At 46.8% G+C, this 18,415-nt stretch overlaps 1 protein-coding gene and 1 non-coding gene across 2 annotated transcripts in view; one reads left to right on the forward strand and one right to left on the reverse strand.

Annotated features, from left to right (window-relative positions):
* Positions 1-18,415, reverse strand: part of LOC125939373 (uncharacterized) — a 561,003-nt gene that overhangs the window by 414,962 nt on the left and 127,626 nt on the right. The window lies entirely within an intron of this gene.
* TRNAM-CAU (transfer RNA methionine (anticodon CAU)) lies at positions 3,611-3,682 on the forward strand. The gene has a single exon. It is a non-coding gene; the product is annotated as a tRNA-Met (tRNA).

Genomic DNA, 18,415 nt, shown 5'->3' on the forward strand with positions numbered 1-18,415 from the left:
TACCAAAATCCGGGTGGGTTTTTTGTAGACATGAACACGACTATTCTACAATGTATATGGCAAGGCAAATGAGTTAGAATAACTAAAACAATTCTGAGAAAAAGAGAAATAAAGTGGAAGAAATCAATCTTCTTATTTCAAGACTTATTTTACAGCCACGGTAATAGAGACCGTACATCATTGGCAGACAGACGTGTACGTCAGAGAAACAGTAGAGAACCCACAGATCGCCACATACAAGTACAGCTAAGTGATTTTTGACAAAAGTGCAAAAGGAATTTAGAAGAGGAAGGAAAGTCTTGGTCTTCTCAAAAAAAATGGTGGTGAACGAATTTGATATCCATAGGCAAAAAAGCACAAACCTCAACCTAAACCTCACACCTTATTAAAAAAGTAATTGGAAATGATAAGTAAAATACAAGGGGCGCCTGGGTGGCTCAGTCGGTTGAGTGTCTGACCTGGGCTCAGGTCATGATCTCGTGGTTTGTGGGTTCGAGCCCTGCAACGGGCTCTGTGCTAACAGCTTGGAGCCTGGAGCCTGCTTCGGATTCTGTCTCCCTCTCTCTGCCCCTCCCCCGCCCCGGCACTCTGTTTCTCTCTGTCTCAAAAACAAATAAAAAAAAAAAAACATAAAAGTATAAAACTTTTAGAAAAAAATAAAATCTGGAGGACCTCGGGCTTGCAGAGTTTTAGACATGACACCAAAAACACATCCATAAAAGACAAATGTGACGAATTGAATTTCATCAAATTAAAAGCTTTTGCTCTGGAAAGGACACTCTTAAGAGGATAAACAGGCAAGTTACAGTTGGGAGAAAATATTTGCAAACCACTTATCTGGCAAAAGACCCATATCTAGACTATGTGAAGAATTCTCAAAACCCAACATTAAAACAACAACCAACCTGGATGCCTGGCTGGCTCAGTGGATAGAGCATCTGACACTTGATCCCAGGGACTTGAGTTCAAGCCCCATGCTGGGTGTGGAGCCTACTCAAGAAATAAATAAATGAAGGTGGGCACAAGACACAAAGAGACATTTTACCAAAGAGGATATACAAATGGCCCGGGAAACGATGTTCAATATCACCAGCCATTTAGGAAATGTGAGTTCAGACCATGATGAGGTGTCACCGCAGACCCCTCAGGAGAGTTACAATAACACAGTTTAGTTGTGTGACCCTGCTTAAGACTGGCCAGGGCACACAGAAACCGCACAGACTGTCACCCATGGCTGATGGGAAAGGAAAGTGGCGCAGCCGTTCTGGAAAGCAGTTTGGTCGTCTCTTTCAAAAAGCTACACACAACACTGTATGCAATCCAGCAATTCCACTCCTGGGCAGTTATCCCAGGACAACGAGAACTTATGTCCACACAAAACCCCTACATTCTTACTCAGAGCAGCTTTGTTTGTAATAGCCCAAACTTGGAAACAACCCAAGTGTTTCCCAGTAGGTGGTTGGGTAAACACACTGTGGTCCATCTATTCTATGGAATACAACTCAGCAGTAAAAACAAACAGACAAACAGACACAGCTCTTCGAGGTATTCACAGAAAACGGAGGGCAGGCTGAATCTCTCCAAAGCCTTTGGATTCATGGGTCCTGCCATTTGAACAAAGGCCGGGAGCAAATCCTATAGAGGTCAGAAGTACGAATTCTCCAGGTAGAGGGGACCATCAGAACAATGTGTTGGATACGGTAAAACAGAGAAAAACCCCAGCGGAATATGCCCTAAGAGGCAAGAATGCTTCCACAGATGAGGGGACAGAAACCGCCTGTCAAATGTAGGACAGAGGTGGGAAAGCTGACTCAGAGAGGACAGTGTGGCCCGTGTAACATCCCTTCACCTGCCACAGGAACACACATACAGGGAGGCATCTGGAGTGTAGACCCTGACAAAGTTCACTTGTTTACTGTGTAATACCAAACGGAAAAGCTGCTGGAACCAGAACCTTTTCCCTAACTCTTTGACTACTGGTCCCCTCCAATATGAAAAAGGCACTGTCTTCCACTCCATTGTTTGACTTCAGGGGGACAAAGCCATTTTTTATTACCATTATACAGGTGACAGTGTTTTTCAATGTACCATGTGTCTCAGAAGTGTAGAAGTGTAAAATCAACAGCGAAGAAAAGGCCAAGACTGGTATTTTAATAAATGAAATAGAATATCAAGGGAGTGGGAACTATCCGAATAAACCCCATGTAGTAAAATATTGTGTGATGGAATTTGATTTCTCTTCCTTTCTCTCTTTCTCTCTCGATTGAAAGATAGATAAACCAGTAGACAGATTGTTTGCATACTGTATTGAGTTGTGATTTAACATGTATTTCTGACTCGGAGGGGGGGCAGTCCGAAAGTTTGAAGACTGCGCCCGCGCCCTGCTCCGGGGAGGGCCGTGCGCGCCCCCGCTCTGCCCCGGGACCGGCCGCGCGCGCCCCCGCTCTGTCCCCGGAAGGGCCGTGCGCGCCCCCGCTCTCTCCCCGGAAGGGCCGTGCGCGCACCCTCTCTGCCCCGGGACCGGCCGCGCGCGCCCCGGCTCTGGCACAGGAGCAAGCGTGCAGAGGCCGCCCCTCCAGTGTCCCTGCGGTCGGGCGTGGGGCGAAGGGGAGACGAATACCTGCAGCAAGCGAGCGGCGGCCCCGCGAGCTCGTTCACGCCCGTCGTCCCGAAGTTTCCATCAGCGAGGATCCGAGGTTCTCAGCGATCGGGACGCGCCCTCGGGCCTGGCGGCCTCGCGGGGGCAGCGACGAGCCAACAACAGCGACGAGTTGTTCCGGGCCGTGCCCAAAGTTCTGCTCTGATCGGAGCCAAGGGAATGCAGCTCCTGTCTCTATTGGTGTCTCGTTTTTTGTTTCCGACGGCGTGTGTGAGTGTGACTGTGCGCGTGTGTGTGCGTGAGTGCGTACGTGCGTGAGTGCGCGCGTGAGTGCATGCACGTGTGTGAGTGCGTGTGTGTGCGCGTGTGTGAGTCTGAGTGCGCGCGTGCGTGTGAAAACGGCTCCCGACGGGATCCAGCAGAGACTGTGGCCCCCGTGCAAGCCCGGGAGCACCGCGCTGGGTGGGTCCCCTCTGTTCCCGGCGCGCCGTCCCCGGGACAGTCTGCTTCCTTGCAACACAAACAGAAAACCTCCTTTTCCTCCTCGCGACGGTCTGCGAGCCTTTTGGAGGGGAAGCCCGCGCGGCGGTGGCACGACTCCTCTGACGGCGGCGGGTCCGCTCCGCAATGACTCGGATCGCGATGACTGGGATCGCGCCGAAAAGGCCGCACGGAGTTGCTCAGCGCACTTTCCCCCGCGGCTCTCTGAGCGAAGAGCGGCTCCTGGAAAGTAAATCAAGTTAAGTGGGGGGGGGGGGGGGGGGATCCCGAGCTTGCACAGTCTTGGGCTGGTTGGACAAGCGCGGTCCCGGAGGTCGGGGCCCTTGGCCCCCTGGTCGGGGGAGAGAGGATCTCCCACACGCGGAGAGGAGGGTGACAATCCTTTCGAAGGGAAGGAGATAGAAAAAGAAAAAAAAAAAAAAAAATATATATATATATATATATATATAGCTCAGCTCCGACAAGGTGATGTTTGTCATTAATAAAAAGAACAGGATAACCAGCAGGAGAAGCAGAGTGGCGCAGCGGAAGCGTGCTGGGCCCATAACCCAGAGGTCGATGGATCGAAACCATCCTCTGCTATGACCCTTTTACGCGTGCCTTCTCGTGCAGCAGTTTTACTAAACCAGGCAATGAGCCCAAAGAACAATGGGAAATACTCCTTCGGTTAAGGTGGTCTTATATATGCTCCGAGATTTCATGGAGAAGGTGACAAACTCCATATTTACTTCTGTCATATCTTCCAGCAAAGGGATTTCCAAATGTACTAATATCTACCGGTGATGTGTTGATTGCATTGCATAAACGCAAATATAACTCAAGCCAAAAGAATGAATTATGATACAGATGTGTGGTCCTATCAAACAGCAGAGTTGCAGATTGTGATATTTATACTTACATTTAGTGCAGGCTAGTGTAACAGCATGAGCAAAGGAGGGCTTTAAGTAAATATACATTATATACATAAAATCTGCATAATGTATACATTATAGACAAAAATCTTTTATATACATAAAATATACATATATATACATAAAATCTGCATAAACTCAGTCAAGGAGAAAGAGAATCGAATATAAAATTTCCCTTCATAGAAGGGCATGTTTTTCTATTTTTTAAAGGGATTTTGGCCGGTAGTCAATCACTATGGTTTTTAGACTCCATTTAATGTGATAAAGGAGTGTGATGCCAGACTTCAAAAAACAGTGAAAAGTTTACGATATGCCAGTCATTACAGTCTTCACGCATATCTGATGAAAAACGTTAGGTATTTGTTTAAAAAGTACATGAGGGAAAAAATAGTTTGGAAGGTAAAATCATCCCCAAACTGGTGAAGTTCAGGGCACAAAGCAGGGTCACATTTGCCAGGACATTCCCTTCCCTGGATGCTTCATTTTTTTTTTTACATCAAGAAATATTTGCCAAAACGTAGTAATAATTCCAACCGTGGCTCTCTACTGATTGCTTTCCCCTTCTCCTACTTTGTCATTCGTTTTGTTTTTTCTTGGTCATCCAGAGAAGACCAGTGACCATGATAAATGTTACTAAATATATTCCAAAGACAATCAATTGGTTCCACTTTTGAGTCTCACCCTTACCAACTCTATGTCAATAAGTAAGGGTTGTTGTGTCGATGCTATCTACTTCCTTCTACGTAAACCGGAATGGTTTCTCAGACACGGTACAAACAACGTAGAACAGCTCACCGGTGACTACGACGTAGCACTCAGGATACCTGAATACACTTCTGCTCCGTGAATTGGTCCCATGGACTTGAGCCCGTTTCTTCAACAGTCTTCCCTGAGTCCAAGAATGTATTTACAATACTCATCAATAGCAGCGATATTTGCGGAAACCATTTCTGTATATGAATAAAAGCTACTTCCTGGGGGCCTATGGGGCTTGGTTGGTAGAGCCAGAGACTTTTAATTCTAGAGTCAAAGGTCCAAAGCCTCCTCCAAGTAAGAGAGTATTTTCTCCTTTGATGCGCAAGGTTCCTTTCTTTGTACCTGAAGGAATATGTTCAAGGTACCGTACCCAAGGGACTTCATACCCATGGATTTGATTTAAAGGCTAAATTCTGGGACCTCTGGAGCCTCTCGGGACCTGGTGAGTGTGTTTTGCATAAGGGAGTGTCGTAGATCGCTGGCCAGAGGCCAGACTCTGGAGGCAGCCTCTAAGATGACCCCAATGATCTTTACCTCTCAATGTTCTTGCCCTTGTATAGCTCCTACACCATCGTTTCAGGGTTGGTCTTTTGTGGCCAAACATAGTGGTGGTTGTGGCTCTCGGGGAAGCCAGGTGCCATGTCCTGAGCAGCCCCAGGAAGAGGCCCATGTGGGGAGGAAGCGATTCCCCCAACCAGTACCTTTGGGAGAGCTTGGCACGGGACCCTCCTGCCAGAGTTACGCCTGGATGGCTGGAGCTCTAGCTGGCATCTTGCCGGCAACCTTAGGAGGGACCGTGAGCTGCAACCACCCAGAAAGGACACTCCTGAACTTCCGACCTACAGACCTCATGAGATAAGTGCTCGTTGATTGTTTAAACTACTAAATGTGGAATTGTTCCAGTAATAGATCAGTAATACAAACCTCAAACTCTGTTTGTGACTTGCGGCTCCCTGAACTACTCGGGAACTGCATCTAGGAGGCCTGTCCGCTCAGAGGCCGGCTTGGGGGCTTTGACTTCTTAGTAGTGAGGATGTTTTCCATCTCTTCCACTCCACAGCTCCCAGAGCGACAAGACCATTGTTCCTGCAGTTCACTGGGAGCGGGGGCTGAGTTTTGTTTCTAGGTCATCGTTAGATGAATGTGTACCAGGAGGGACGTGCGATAACACAGAGTGATCCTCTATTTGCAACAGATCCCAATGACGTCGCCTTGCCTCAATTTAGAAGCTGCCAAAATAGAAGTGCAATTTTGCCTCCAGGAGTAAGTGCTCTAAAAGCAAAAGCAATGTGGTGCCCTGAGTGCTCTCCTGCTCTGTGTTTTTCCTTTTAGATTCCATTTTCACATGTCCCTTAGGTCTCTGCAATGTTTTATTATTTTCATTTTCTAAAATGAACTCTCAAAGAACTGATTTGTAACATATGTATTGATTCATAACAGTCCTTAAGCTTTTAAAGAATTGGCTTATAATATTTTAAATCACACAATTCATATGGATGGCGGTAAATAAATTTTCACACAGAAAACCCGCGAGGAACCGCCATCTAGATCAAGAAACATTTTTTTTAAAGCAGGTTCCATGTCCAACGTGGGGCTCAAACTCACGACCCTGAGGTCAAGCGTCACACACTCCACCAGCGGAGTCAGCCAGGCGCCTCTAGATCGAGAAATACAATATTACCAGCACCTTAGAGACGACCGTGAGGCCACCTGTCAGGCACTTTCCTCCGAAAAGTAATCGCCGCTCTACCTTCTAACACCAAAGTTTAGTTTCCACTGTCCTTAAAATATATGTCAGTCCAGTCCTCTTGTCTATGCTCCTTTGTGTCTGGCTTTTTTAATTCAATTACGCCTGTAAAGTAATCTATGCTATTGAATGTAGCAATAGCGTCTTCATTTTCATGGCAGGAAAGTATTCCATTGTACGTATATTACACAACTTATCTATTTGGGACGACTACAAGTGAAAAACCAAAAAAAGGAACATTTTTGTATATGTCGGGGTCTGAGTCTATATACAGAGGCGGAATGTTGGATCAATGAGATTCGTTGACAGGTCCAACACTATAAAATGTTGCCCAACAGACTTCCAAAGTTGTAACAATTTACACTCTTTAATTTTGCCATTCTGCTAGGTGTATGGCTGCAACTCAAACATCTTAATTTGCATTGCCTTGATTAATAATGAAGCCAAGCATATTTTAATACGTTTATGGGCTTTCTGCGTACTTTTATTTTGCTAAAAAGCCTTTTCAAATTTTTGTGCTTTTTCTACCGGGTTGTCTGTACGTTTATTATTGATTTGTGGGTGTTGTTTACATATTATGGATAAAAGACTTGTGTCAGTCAGATGTGCTGGAAATATCTTTTCCCACATTACAGTTTGGCTATCAACTCTCTTAACGACGTCTTTTGACGTAGAGAATTTCCTAATTTCAATTTAACCCAGAATATCAATATTTTCCTTTATGGGCATGCCACTCCGTTTTCTGTTTACGGAATCTTTGCCTACTCCATGCTCGTGAAGATATCCCTTCATGTTAGCTTCTAGAAGCTTCGTTTCACCCTTCATATTTAAGTCTAAGATTAATACGGTATTGATTTTTGTTTATGTGATATAAAGACAGGATTTATTTTTTCAGTATTGTTTATTGAAAAACCATTCATTCCCCCACTGCTATATAGTGCAATCTTTTTCATAAATTGTGTCTACAAATGTTTGGTTCTGTTTCTGGACACTGATTGCACTGATCTATTTTTAGCATACTGTCCTATCATGGCATTCGATAAGCCTTGATATCTGTCTGTGTACATCCTCTCATTTTGTTTTTTTTCAACAGAGTATTGGATTTTATATTTCCATTCCAAGTATAGAATGAGCTTGTCAATTCTCACAATACTGTCTTTTAATTTTAATTGCATTGAGTTTATAACCAATCATTTTAAGGAGAACTACAATTTTACAATACTGATTCTTTGATTCAATAAACACAGGATATTGTTAATCAGGTTTTCTTCACAGTCTCTTGACAATGTTTTATTGCTTTCTGAACAGAGGTCTTCCCACTTTGGTAAGATTTATGTCTCCAATGGCTTCAAGTCACATACGCACACATGCACACCCTATGTGTGTGTATGTAACTATATATATATATATGTATATACACATATATATAATATAATACATATGGGGATGCGTGTATATGTAACTATGTACATAATGTATATGGGAGGTGCATGTGTATGTAACTATATATATAATATAATATATATGGGGGTGTGTGTATGTAACTATACATATAATATTATATGGGGGTGCGTGCGTGTGTAACTATATATATAATATACGTACATTCCTCTCACCCTGTTCTAATAATCCTTAGTGGGAGAGTTGATGAAAAGCTAGTCAGTTATGCCCAGAAATGATTTTCTTTCTTGGATGTTAGCTTTTTAGTTCCTACTAGCTTATAAAGTATTTTATAATTTTAGGAAAAATTTTAAATTTAATGTCATTTAGATTAGGAATATTCAGTGAGAGGATATACTACACGTGGAACTAGAAATCTGTTCCATGATTTCTTCTGGAAATCATAAATCTAACCAACTCTATAAATCTAATGCAAAATGTGTGCAAATAAATGATTTACAAGACAGTATGAAAATGAGAACTAATCTGCTTATTTAAAAATGTATTTATAGGACATCTTGGGCACATACAAATGTTAATAATAGATACATAACCCAATCTAGAAACAAAATATTACAAATGAAAATGTGGTTCCCAACTTTTTGCATCTTCTACCAAACCCCTTAAAGATAACACTCTCTTGGGGCACCGGGGTGGCTCAGTCAGTTGGGCATCTGACTTCAGCTCAGGTCATGGTCTCACAGCTCGTGAGTTCGAGCCCCATGTCAGGCTCTGTGCTGCCAGCTCAGAGCCTGGAGCCTGCTTCAGATTCTGTGTCTCCCTCTCTCTCTGCCCCTCCCCCGCTCATGCTCTGTCTCTCTCTGTCTCAAAAATAAATAAAAACATCAAAAAAATTAAAAAAAAGATAACACTCTCTTGAATTTGATTTTTACCATTAATTACATTTCTTTATTTTTACTGCATTGTAATTTTTTATCGATATAGTTTTCCACGTTTTTAGAATTTATATGTACGTTATATTGTACGTATTCATCCACAATGTGCTCTTTTATTCTTGAAGAGATTTTCATAGATTGAATCGAATGGATTCATATTTCTCAAATTTTTTACCTAGATGTAATCAAGACTGCTGTCTAATACTCATAATAATTCTAGGGGCGCCTGGGTGGCTTGGTTAAGCGTTGGACTCTTGGTTTCAGCTCAAGTCATGATCTCACTGTTTGTGGGATCGAGCCCTGTGGGATGGAGTCCTGAGTCGGGCTCCACACTGACATTACAGAGCCTGCTTGGGACTCTCTCTTTCCCTTTCTCTGTGCCCCTCCCCTGCTTGCTCTCTCTCTCTCAATATAAATAAACTTTTTTATTAAAATATTTTTTAACGTTTACTTATTTTTGAGGCAATGCGAGAGGCACAGTGCAAGTGGCAGAGGGGCAGACAGGGTGACACAGAATCCAAAGCAGGCTCCAGGCTCTGTCAGCACAGAGCATGACACAGGGCTCAAACTCACGAACCATGAGATCATGACCTGAGCCGAAGTCAGACGCTTAACCCACTGAGCCACTCAGGCACTCCTTGACATAGGTAAACTTTTAAAATCATACCAATTCTAACACCGTGTTCTCTTGCAATTAAAACAATTTTTATCAGTATTTTTTAGATGCAGTAGAAATCCCAGTTGTGAGCAAGGGAAAATGATCATATTTGAAAAGGCACAGGCACATCTGGAAACCCTATTACCATATTTAATCAACATCAAAGCACAGACCATTGGGTAACAAAATGAGAGAAAACTAGTGATGCTCTCCCTCTCCGGCATCAGGTTTTTCTCGTAGAAAGAGCCCATATAAATGGAAAGACACGTGTTAGCCCCGTAAAAGAAAACAAAGCAGCTTACTAGCAAGAGGGCGACGCGGGTGGCTTTTGTTTCGGGGAAAAGATCGTGGCGAGAGGCTGGTACCGTGAATCCGCAGGGCTGTCTTGTGGTGCCTGAACAGGACGGTCACCATGTAGAAACTGGTCCAAATCATGAGGAACAAAAAGAAGAAATCTTGCATAAACATGACAGTTCGCAACAACATTGCCTGATGGTACGCGAACCGCCTTGTTTTACAGAACTTCGGGGAATATACGGGTCCGACCCCAGCGGAGTTGCCTGTGACCACAGTGCTTATGATGACCCACGTGTTGATTGGCACCTTGCTGGCCCAGGAGTAAACCAACAGGGGCAGGATTTGTGCGTAGATCTTGGACTTGAGCCATGCCCACCTGGAGCCAGCAGGGCTGATCATAAGGGCCTGAAACGTGCTCAGGAGAGAAGCAGCACATATACAAACACCCCGCGCCACTCTGTGAATGCACAGCACAGCTTTACAAATGTTTTGGACAGCCTCCAAAACATCCCTGACTCCGAAGGAGGACGTTATATACGGGACGCCCCTGAAGGTGGCTGTTGTCACATCAGCCAAAGTTAGATGAACGAGAATCGCATCTAAGGGCTTTTTCTGATGAGGTCGAATGGATGCGACGTGCAGATATACAACGAAGAGCAGGAAGTCCCCCAGGCGCCCAATGCCAGTTTGAAAGGTAATTAAAACCCCCCAAATTACGCCAGTTGAAAAGAAAACTTGCATGATTGCTTGACGGAAGCAGCGTCACTTAAAGGGTCACATAAATCTATTTCCAGTATGACAGCAGTCGCGGGGGCCCTAGAACGAATGTTCAGGGATCCACAGCACATCTATGCCGTCTCCAGAGGCTCGGTGTCGTGCCCCGTTCACACTCCTGGAGGAGCGTTTCCCTGTATGGACCAGTTCAGCTTCGCGTGCACACCTTGATCCTTGTTCTAGGCCATTTTCCAGGAGGGGTCTGTTCTACTTTAAAGACAATTCTGCAAAAAGCAAAAAAGAAAGAAAGAAAGAAAAAATAAGGACAATGTAGAATATAACAAAAGGCAATTTTTCTTCAAATTCCAATATTGTTTTTTTTTTAATTCTAAGCTTTAATTTTAAATATTTTGTCCCTTTTATGGACAACAGTAGTACAGGTGGGGCATCTGGGTGGCTCAGTCGGTCGGACGTCTGACTCTGGATCTCAGCTCAGGTCGTGATCTCACGGTTGGTGGGTTCGAGCCCCGCGTCTGGCTCTGTGCTGACAGCTCGGAGCCTGGAGCCTGCTTCGGATTCTGTGTCTCCCTCTGTCTCTGCCCCTCCCCCACTCTCTCTCTCTCTCTCTCTCTCTCTCTCAAATAAACATTTTTTAAAAACTTAAAAAAATGGTAGTACATGTATAGAATTCACTTTTCAGAATAATTACCGCACGCTGCTGCGTTACGAATCATAAAACATATTTAGACCATACAGTTAAAACTCCTGAGTAGTTTCTGCGGTTAAAATGCTAATTTTGCTTGTTACGACAAATTTCCTTTGCTTAGAGAACACATTTCTCACGTTTACGGATGCCGTGAGGGTCCCACGGAGGTGAGCAAAGGGATCAGCTGTATTCATTAAGGTACCAGACAAATTCGCTTTCCAGCCACCCAACAGAAACGACAAAGTCTCTGTCATGTAATTAACAAACAGCCCTTCTCCTGACACTGACCTAGAAATTGTAGACCTCTCCTTTTCTTCACAAGGTATATGTAAAACTCTTGGCAGAAGACTGAACGGCTGGTCACCACCCACCGCTCCCACATCCTTGCTACTCCTCGTCTTCTGCTGTCCCATTTCTCATTCAGCTTCCTTTTCTGACCTTCCCCCCCCCCCACCGCAGCCCTGTTTTCCGATCCCTGCACCTCCGCGTTTCTCGTGGGTTCTGCCCTCACTCCGTGCTCTTTCCTAGCAATCCCATTCACTCCCACAATTTCAACCTCAACTTAACCATCCTCAATGCCCAGCACGCGGGCTCAGTCGGTGGAGCGTAGGACTCGATCTTGGGGTTGTGGGTTCAAGCCCCACGCAGGATGTAGAGATTCCTCAAAAATGAAATCTTCAAAAATATGTATCTTCAACATCTAAAGCAAAAGAAATTACACGCGGAGAGTCTTAAGGAGTTTGGACAATCCTGTAACATGTAGGAACTTGCAACGACTCATTGTTATCCGAGTGATGGTTTCTGGCCAAGACCTTCCTCCCGAATTCCAGAACTACTGACCGCATACACATTTGCCAAACGCTACTCACGATTTTACACTCCAAATTTGTTTCTCCTCTCTCAGGCAGGAGCATTAATTGAGTTTAGAGCTGAAAGTGGCATCATTTAAATCTTTTTTTACAACTCCCCCTTCATAGGGGGAAGAAATGTCATACTGATTCTATGTCCTACAAATAAGCACTATAGCCCTCCTTTCCTGGCTCGTTCTTCCAAACTTTTTTTTAAGTTTTTTTTTTTTTGATGTTTATTTTTGAAAGAGAGAGAGACAGAGCATGAGGGGGTAGGGGCAGAGAGAGAGGGAGACACAGAATCCGAAGCAAGCTCCAGGCTCCGAGCTGTCAGCACGTAGCCCGACTCGGGGCTCGAACCGGTAAATCATGAGATCATGACCCGAGCCGAAGGCTTAACCGACTGAGCCACCCAGGCATCCCCCAAACTTATTTTTTAACTCATGACTTGAAAATCTCTTTTCTGGTGTTCTGTGGTGCATTTACAATTAGTTCGATTTTCTTGCTTGACTTTGCCATTCAACATATTTATTTTAATTTTTTTAACATTTTTATTTATTTTTGAGACAGGGAGAGACACAGCATGAATGGGGGAGGGTCAGAGAGAGAGGGAGGCACAGAATCTGAAACAGGCTCCAGGCTCTGAGCTGTCAGCACAGAGCCCGATGCGGGGTTGAACTCACGGACCGTGAGATCATGACCTGAGCCAAAGTCCATGCTTAACCGACTGAGACACCCAGGCGCCCCTCAACATATTTAGTATGTGGAAAATAATTACATTCTGTCTGATGGCATCACATTCTTGCTTAAAATTAATTAGGCTATTGGGGCGCTTGGGTGGCTCAGTCGGTTAAGCATCCGACACTTGATCTCCACTCAGGTCATGATCTCATGGTTTAGTGAGTTTGAGCCCCACTCTGGGCACTGGGCTCACAGCGGGGAGCCTGCCTGGAACCTCCTTTCTCTCCGCCCCTCCCCCACTCGTGCTGTCTTTCTCTTTCTCTCTCTCAACATAAACATAACAATTAAAAGCTGCATGTTGTCAGGCAGGATAAAAAAAAAAAAGAAAGCAAGAGCCAATTATAACGTACCTGCAAGAAACGTCCTTGACCGGTGAACACACAGGACGTCAAGAAAGTGCCAGAGTAGGGGCTCCCAGAATCACTCCCTCCACGGGAGCAACCAATAAGCCGGCCACAAGGAACAGAAGCAACTGTTCTGGAACTCTGAGCCGAACGAGAAAACTCACAGGAACGGGCGCCGTGCCCGCCCACCGTCCAGTTCCATGACCGTGGAGACGGCAGGCTGTGGTCGTGGTGTGGCTTGTCGGAGGGAAGGGGAGGGGGTGTGTGCAATGCAGACAGCGTGCTTCGAGTTCGTCTGTCGTTTTGTGTCGCGACCTGCTTGGTGGCTGTCGGAGGGAATGGCTCAGCCGCCTTGGTTTTGCAAGCGCCCCCTCCGGTTGGGGTGCCATTCTGGGTGGCGTCTGTTGAAAGCGTTTAGAAAGGCACACTATGCAAAGCTGCTCTGGAGAAAGCGAGGGCAGAGGGGACAAGCGGAGGACGGGTCCTGAGTCCCGAGAAGGAGGAGACTGAAGGGGAACGTTCACAGGGAGAGAGCTTGGAAGGGGAGGGGGGGCGGTCAATCTGAGGTGTTGACTTGTCTAAGCGACCTGTGGCCAGGTATTTATTTGGTCAAGCACCAGTCTGGATATTACTTGAAGGTATTTTTTAGATGAGACTAATATTTAAGTCAGTGGATTTGGGGCAAATCGGGGTACCCTCCCTACAGAATGTGGTGGGGATCGTCCAACCAGTAACAAAATTCGGCCCCAGACTGCCTTTGGGCTGGAACTGTGACAACTCTTCCCTGCGGCTCCAGCCCAGCGGCTCCCCCTGCAGAGCTGGGACTTGTCAGTCCCCACCGAGGCGTGAGCCAGTTCCTTAAAATTTCTCTCTCTGTCTCACCCTCTCCAGATGCCCTTTGTTCCGTCTCTCTGGTGAACCCTGACCAATCCTACAAAGACAAACCGAGGAAGAAGAAAATACAGCGAACACAACAATGTGAAAGCGGAGGTTTGTAAACCAGCACGAGGTTTGCATCAAGAAAAGGCCTAAAACGCTAAAGAGAAGCCCCAGGAACAAAGAAAAAATTACGCAAACAGGCAAGGCGCAAAGATAATGGATAAAAAAAAAAAAAGAATGCCTGGGTTTCTAGACAACTATATACGTACAGATATTAAAAGCTAAAAGAATAATTAAAGGCATAATTAAAACAATACTGGAAATCTTGATTGACATACAAGGATTAAAAAATAATGGGAAAAAAAACAAGAGAACACATTTAATAAGAAAATGAGCAAAAATAAAGAAGGGAAAGAAGAGATTAAGGGGATCCGTGGAAAGAGGACTAAGAATGAAGAAAGAGAAAATAAAAATGAAATGTGTAAACCAGCGGCAGCAAAGTGGAAGACAAGAGACAGTTGCTATGGTAACGAGAGTGACGATGCTCCGCGGGGCTACAACATGAGATGAAAGGAGAATGCTAGCCTTTGAAGAGCTGTAGGTAAAGAAATTTTGAAAGGCTCCTGGGAGAAACAGGAATAAAAGCTACGCACGTCCACTGGTGAAATCAGAGAAAATCAAGATCCACTTGCAGAACGATAGAGAGTGAGTCCCAGGAAAAAGGAGAAAAGCTTGGTACATAACTGGTTGCAAAAAGCATAAAGAAAATATGTAGAATGTCTGGAACGTATGCAAAGCCCCTTAAATGCGAAAGAAAGGGACTGTAATAACGATGAATAAAATATAAGGCAGGAAAAAAAAAAAAAAGCAAGAGAAGTTATAACAGAAGACAAGAGGTTACCCAGCAAAGGGGATTGAGACTCGGATATTTTGTCTTTTGTTTTTATTTTAAGCAGTCTCCACGCCCAGCGCAGCGCGGGGCCCCAACTCACACAGTGAGGCCAAGAGCCGAGATCCAGAGTCAGATGCTTAACCGCCTCCTGGGAATTGAACCTTTTAAGTAACGTGAAAGTGGAAAAAGACGCTGAGATGGCCTTGAACGCAGGAAGTTTACCATAAAGGTAAGAGAAGACGACTTAAGTATTCGATAAACACTTGTTCAGCGCTTACTACGTATAAAGCCGCGTCCTAAGGCTTCACAGAGACTCACTTTAGTTTATTCTCACAAAATCCTCCGAGGGCCGAAAGGGGACCGCTCCTACTTTACAGACGAGGACAGGCAGAGAGTCTCGCCCAGGGCCACCCGGCGAAGATGCCGCGGGGACTGAACCGAGGCCAGGCAGTCCGCCTCCTGGATCCGTCCTGCCGAGCGCCGCTCGGGGACAGAAGGAGCAGACGAGGAAAAGAGACATAAGGGAAGGGAGCGGGGGGATGAAGAGAAAACAAAAAGACAAAGAGTCGGTGTTTGGTGACCAAAGAGACGGCGCTGGGCCTTCCGGTGGGGAAAACATGAGGGGTTTCGAGAAGACGACCGGAAAGGCGCTGAAGCAACGCAGGGCCCTTCTGTCCCCGCGAAGCGGGCGCTAAGTGAGAACAAGAAACGCCTGCAGGAGTCTGCGAACCTCCCTCACGTTCTCAGAGCGGGAGGCTTCGCGGGATCCTCACCGAAGGAAGCTTCCGGGGCCCGCGATCGCAGGCCGAGGCTCCCCACGCGGCGCCGGGAGGCCGGCACCGCGGCGCCGCTTCAAGCGAAGGCCCCGCCCCTCTGCCCCCGCCGCCCTCCGCGAGCGCCCTCTGCCGGGCGCGCCCTGCTCGGCTCGCTCTCCCAGAGGCCGCGCCCCCCGCCGCCGGCACGTCGCGTGGACTCGTTACTTCCAATCGCACCGCCACCACCTGGGCCCGCGTGCTGTCGTCAACGCCCACGATGCCTGGAACCTCCTGTTGGGTTCCCCGGGGCTGCGGGGCTCCGCCGGGGAGATGAGCCGCTTCCGAGCTTCAGCCGGCTGACAGACGGAACCGCCACGCGGCTTTCACGCGGGCCTTCCTGCAGCTTCCCAGAGAAGTTTTTCCCCCTTTCGGACGCTGCCGTGAGAGCAAAACGTTCAGCGTGGGTTCATATCTCTGAAGTTTTCTTAGAAAGCGATCTGAAACGCCGTGTTCTGTCCAAGGAGCTAAAGCCCCAAACTTTAATAGAATCCCTAGTCCCTCTGTTAGTGGGTACATACAAGATGATTTAAGATTAAAAAAAAAAATTTTTTTTACTGTACCTTAATTGCTTTCAACCGCATAAGATTGACCCGGATACACTATATTCCAGTGTGAAAAGTAGACTGCATAAAATCACATACCCATCCAAAAATGCAATATATAGAAATAAGTCAGCCAGAGAAAGACAATTAGCATACGATTTCACTCATGTGTGGAATTTGAGCAACACAACGGATGAACATGGGGGAAGGGAAGGAAAAATACGATAAAAGCAGAGAGGGAGGCAGACCGTAAGAGACTCATAAATACAGAGAACAAACTGAGGGTTGCTGGGAGGTGGGGGGGGGGGGAAGGCGCTAGATGGGTGATGGGCATCGAGGGGGGCACTTGTTGGGGTGGGCACTGGCTGTTGTATGTAAGTGACGAATCACTAAATTCTGCTTCTGAAATCATTATTACATGATGTGTTAACTAACCTGGATTTAAACTTACAAAACAAAGCCTCCAAATGCAATATATAAAGTAAAACGAATACATCGATTTGCACAATACAGCTTGAGAAATCAGAGCCTGCCTGGGGCTTTAAAGCCTCAGATCGCTCCTCCTCGATGCCACCTTTCCACCCAGAGGCGTTGCTGGTGTGTGTTCACCATTCTTTTGCGGTTGTTTATAGACGCGCCACAAATCTAGGCGTGGCCAGACACGTGGTGTGCCCGCTTCCAACCTTTACGCAAGTGGTGTCAGCGCGTCCTCGCCTGCTCGTCAGGCGGAGCCGGGGCAGCAAAGCGTCCTCGACTCCTTCGGCGGCGCCAGTGGGACCCCGAGGGGCTGGAAGCCTGGGGGCGGGAACGGGGACTTCTCGGTCCGCGGGTTCCCCGCTGCCGTGCGGCGCACACTCACTCCCGCAGTAGGTTCCGGGAGCACCTGCCTCTTCCAGCCCCTGGGGGTGTTTCCCGCACCCCCCAAACCAGCCCCATCCTAGAGCCTCAGGGAGCACGACCCCGCGGGCCCCCAACGTCTCCTGAGGGACCTGGGCACCCTCCTCCGGCCTGTCCTCCCTCCATCTCCCACACCTGTCGCACGCGCGTCCCCCTCGGCTGCAGCCTGGGTCACGAGGCTTCCTTTCCGGTCCGGCACCCTGGCTTCCTGGCAATACAGTCCCGGGAGACAGGAACTGAAGCCACCACGTTCTCACGGCCTGAGTCCACGAATGGGCACCACCCCGCCCCCCAGAAACACATATAAACGTTTTTTTTTTTTTTAATATAAGTAGCATCATTCTCTATACAGAAACTGGCACTCCTTTTAGAAGAATCTTTCCCTCAGAGGTCAGAGCCTGAGCCGCCGCCGCGCCGGCCCCACGGTGCTTTCTGCCCCAACCTGCCTTACTCTCCAGCAACTCTGCCCGCAGGGCCTGCCCCTCCCCCCCCCCCCACCCATCCCGGCCCCCTGCACCCTCCCTCTCCCCAGGTCTGCCTTGGTCTCTATCACCCTCACTCTGGAAGCTGCCCTGACCCACCACCCCATCTTCCTAGGCCGCACCCCTCCCGTCTCTCTCTCCCGGAACGAATTTCAGTTCACCCCAAGGCCCTGGCCCCAGATCCCGGGGAAGGGGATCCGGCACAAGGGCAGACAGGTAAAGTGAGCTGCGCTAAACTTTGGCTTGTCAATTTCGCCGACGAGAACTGTCTACAATTGCCCTAATTTCCCGCGTAACTGACAATGTGCTGAATGCCTGCATTACTTGCTTAAACATCAAAATAGCGACGCACCTGTGATTTACCTATTGTGTTAAGTAAATCATAAGGCGGTTTTAAGGGGACTGAGGCATGGAGTCCAAGCGCCAAGACATTGCAAATTTCATTTTTTAAATAAATGATTTATTTATTTTTGACAGAAAGAGAGCACAAGCAGGGAGGGGCAGCGAGAGAGAGAGAGAGAGAGAGAGAGAGAGAGAGAGAGACCCAAGCAGGCTCCACACCGTCAGCCAGCGAAGAGCCCCACACAGGGCTCGAACTCACGAACCCATGAACCGTGAGATCAGACCTGAGCTGAAGTCAAGTGTTGGAGGCTAAACCGACTGAGCCCCCCCAGGCGCCCCCATTTTAATTTTTAAAATCGGCAGACTTTATATCTTTAAGAACAGTTTTAGGTTTGCAGAAAAATGGAA

This window comes from Panthera uncia (assembly GCF_023721935.1).
Source record: "Panthera uncia isolate 11264 chromosome B2 unlocalized genomic scaffold, Puncia_PCG_1.0 HiC_scaffold_25, whole genome shotgun sequence".
In the NCBI taxonomy this organism is placed as follows: domain Eukaryota; kingdom Metazoa; phylum Chordata; class Mammalia; order Carnivora; family Felidae; genus Panthera; species Panthera uncia.